General features: G+C 45.9%; 1 long non-coding RNA gene and 1 pseudogene across 2 annotated transcripts; one reads left to right on the forward strand and one right to left on the reverse strand.

Moving 5' to 3' along the window:
* Positions 1-360: 360 nt before the first annotated feature.
* Positions 361-918, forward strand: LOC147368853 (uncharacterized). Its single transcript, XR_015166865.1, has 2 exons — positions 361-527; positions 602-918. It is a non-coding gene; the product is annotated as an uncharacterized LOC147368853 (long non-coding RNA).
* A 1,340-nt stretch (positions 919-2,258) lies between these two features.
* Positions 2,259-3,129, reverse strand: LOC147368854 (small ribosomal subunit protein eS6 pseudogene; annotated as a pseudogene). The gene has a single exon (XR_015166866.1). The product of XR_015166866.1 is annotated as a small ribosomal subunit protein eS6 pseudogene (transcript).
* Between the last annotated feature and the right edge of the window lie 204 nt (positions 3,130-3,333).

Consider the following 3,333-nt stretch of genomic DNA (forward strand, 5'->3'; position numbering starts at 1 on the left):
TTGCTTCTTGGTATGTGGGATCTTCTCGGATCAGGGATGGAACCTGTGTCTCCTGCATTGGCAGGCAGATTCTTTACCACTGAGCCACCAGGGAAGCCCTAGTCAATAGTTCTTAAACTTGTGTGTGAATCAGAATCATTGGTGGGGATTTTAACAACAGGGAGAGTTGTTAAAACACAGATGGCTGGCCTCCAGCATTGAAGATTCTGGTGAGAAGGTCTGGTGTAGGGCTGGAGAATCTGCACTTCTAGCCGGACCAGGGGTGGGGGCGGGGGGGGGGGGTGGTGGCTGATGCAGCTGATCTGGTCATCCCATTGCAAGAACCTGTATTCTCCATGGATTCGCAGTGAGGGACATGACAATTCCATGTGATGATGGAGAATGTTCCCCATCGCTGACCCAATCTGTGTGTCAATTTATCCTTTATGGAAATAAATGTGAGAAGAAAATTTGGGATGAAAAAAACAAAAAGCTTTCACGTGACTTGGGGTAGCAGCTTCATTTGGGACCCACTGTTTTCAATGCAAGTAAGCTATTATAAAATTCCTTAAAGGGGGCTTCCCTGGTGGTCCTGTGGTTAAGAATCTGTCTTGTAATCCAGGAACAGCAGTTCGACCCCTGGTCTAGGAGGATCCCACATATTACAGAGCAACCAAGCCTGTGCACCACAACGAAGAGCAACTAAGCCTGCGCTCTAGAGCCCCCTAATCACAGCTACTGAGCCCATGGGCTGCAACTACTGAAACCTGAACCCCTAGAGCCCGTGCTCCGCAGCAGGAGACACCACTGCAATGAGAAGCCTGTGCCCCCTGCGACTATAGTAAGCCCTCATACTAGCAGCAACGAAGACCCAGCACAGCCAAAAATAAAATAAATAAATCTTTAAAAAATAAAATAAAATTCCTTAATGAGTTTGTATCACCAGTTATATTCTTGGAAAACACAGCAATCAAACCAGAGATACAGGAAAACGAATGAAAGCTAATGGTCTCAGACAATTAAAACCCATCACTCATGTTCTTTGATCACTGGTTGGCTATCTATGCTTTCTAGTATGAACTAGGGCATAACTTGGTAACTTTTTATTTTGATATAATTTCAAGCTTATGAAAAAGTTACAGGATCAGATGAAGAACTCTGAATATTCCCTTCACCCACTTTCCCCAATGTTAATAGCTTGTCCCTTTTGCTTTATCATTTTCCCTGTGTATATATGTGTGTGTGTGTTAGTCGCTCAGTCGTGTCTGTCTCTTGGGACCCCACAGACTGTTGCCTGCTAGGCTCCTCTATACATGGGATTCTCCAGGCACAAATACTGGAATGGGTTGCCATTCTCTTCTCCAGGGGATCTTCCCAACCCAAGGATCGAACCCAGATCTCCTGCCTGTATTGCAGGCAGGTTCTTTACCTGTAGTGCCACCTCGGAAGCCTATGTATATATACATACATATATAAAAATTATGCATATTTTCCCCCTTAACTCAGGAGGTATATTCTGTGCTCCTGGAACAGAGCAGGACCCAAGGGGACCCTCCTAGGACAACTGCACCCCCACCCAGGTCCTCCACCTGCCTCTTGTTTGTTAAAAAACAAAACAAAAAACCTTTAACCTCCTAGGGTTTCCTTGAATTCCAAGAATAAATTCAGAGAAGTGAGAAAATGCAGAAAGAAAGGAAAACAGTCAAGTAAGACAAAATAACAACGACTTAGTCATTAAACAAAGTCAAGGACTTAAAAAAAAAAAAGGTCAAGTTCCTCAAAGGCTATAGTTATTATTCTAAGCCAGGTCCTTTTAGTTGTTTTGCTCAGACTGAAACCCCCACCAGGTGGAAGAAGTTAACTGCTTGCTACTCACAAGCCGGTAGACCCCAGATTGGCTGGAATCAGAAGGCTGATGATATTGACTCCTGATTACCTCATCACCAACCAATCAGAAGAATGTCCACCAGACGATCGCACATCTCCACAAATCCGCTCTCATCCGGTCTCCGAAAATCTTTCCCTGAAAATCATTGGGGAGTGAGTTCAGGTCTTTACAGCACTGGTTGCCTGGGACGCCTTGCTTGGTGCCTGCAATAAACGATGCCCTTTCTTGCATTATAACCTGGGTCAGTAAATTGGCTTTACTGCCAGCAGCTGAGCAGACCCAATTTGGTTGGACAACAGGCTTTCATCCTAAAGTACTTCGGCGTCTTGTTCCCAAACATACAACTAGAAGGTTTTGCTAGTGAAAGGGCGCCCTCTTGTGGTCACAGTTTTTCTCCATTGAAAATATTCTTTTTTTTTTTTTTTTTTTTTTGATGTCTGATCTTATTTATTTGTTACTCTTAGAACATCTCATTTTTGACTGGACTCAGACTTAGAAGTAGAAGCTCTCAGAGAGGACAGCCTCCGTCTCTTGGCAATCTGTTCCTGCCGTTTTTCTTTGGCCTCCTTCATTCTCTTGGCCAAAAGTTTAGCATATTCTGCAGCCTCTTCTTTATTTTTCTTAGTACGCTGTTTCTTCAGAGCAATACGCCGGCGTTTGTGCTGCAGAACTCGTGGAGTCACGAGACGCTGAATCTTGGGTGCTTTAGTCCTAGGTTTCTTACCGTCTTTGTTTAGGGGCTTTCGCACAACATATTGGCGGACATCATCTTCTTTAGAGAGATTGAAAAGTTTGCGGATTCTGCTGGCTCTTTTGGGACCCAGGCGACGAGGCACTGTAGTATCAGTGAGTCCAGGAATATCCTTTTCCCCTTTTTTCACGATGACCAAATTGAGAACACTCAGATTGGCATCCACAATGCAACCCCGTACAGATTTGCGCTTTCTCTCTCCAGTCCTCCTTGGTCTGTAACAGGAATGCCCCTTACTCAGTAGCAGGCGAACTCTGCCATGGGTCAAGACACCCTGCTTCATGGGGAAACCCTGCTTATCGTTCCCGCCACTGATTCGGACCACATAACCCTTCCATTCTTCACCCAGAGCGTCAGCAGCAACTTCTGTGGCCATATGCTTCTCGTAGAAGGTACGAAGTTTTCGTTCATCGTCCACTTCAATGAGCTTCTGGCAGCCAGTGGCCGGGAAAGAGATGTTCAGCTTCATTCTGAAGCGGCCGACAGCCTCCGAGGCGCCACGAAAAAGAGCGAAAATATTCTTCGTATAAAGTGAAGTTGCCCAGTCTGTCTGACTCTGCGACCCCATGGACTGTAGCCTGCCAGGCTCCTCCATCCACGGGATTCTCCAGGCAAGAATACTGGAGTGGGTTGCCATTCCCCTTTCCAGGGGATCTTCCCGATCCAGGGATCGAACCCAGGTCTCCCGTTCTGCAGGTAGACTCCACCATCTGAG

This window comes from Bos grunniens, chromosome 7 (genome assembly GCF_055505025.1).
Source record: "Bos grunniens cultivar Pamir isolate PY7600 chromosome 7, Bosgru_T2T1.0, whole genome shotgun sequence".
In the NCBI taxonomy this organism is placed as follows: domain Eukaryota; kingdom Metazoa; phylum Chordata; class Mammalia; order Artiodactyla; family Bovidae; genus Bos; species Bos grunniens.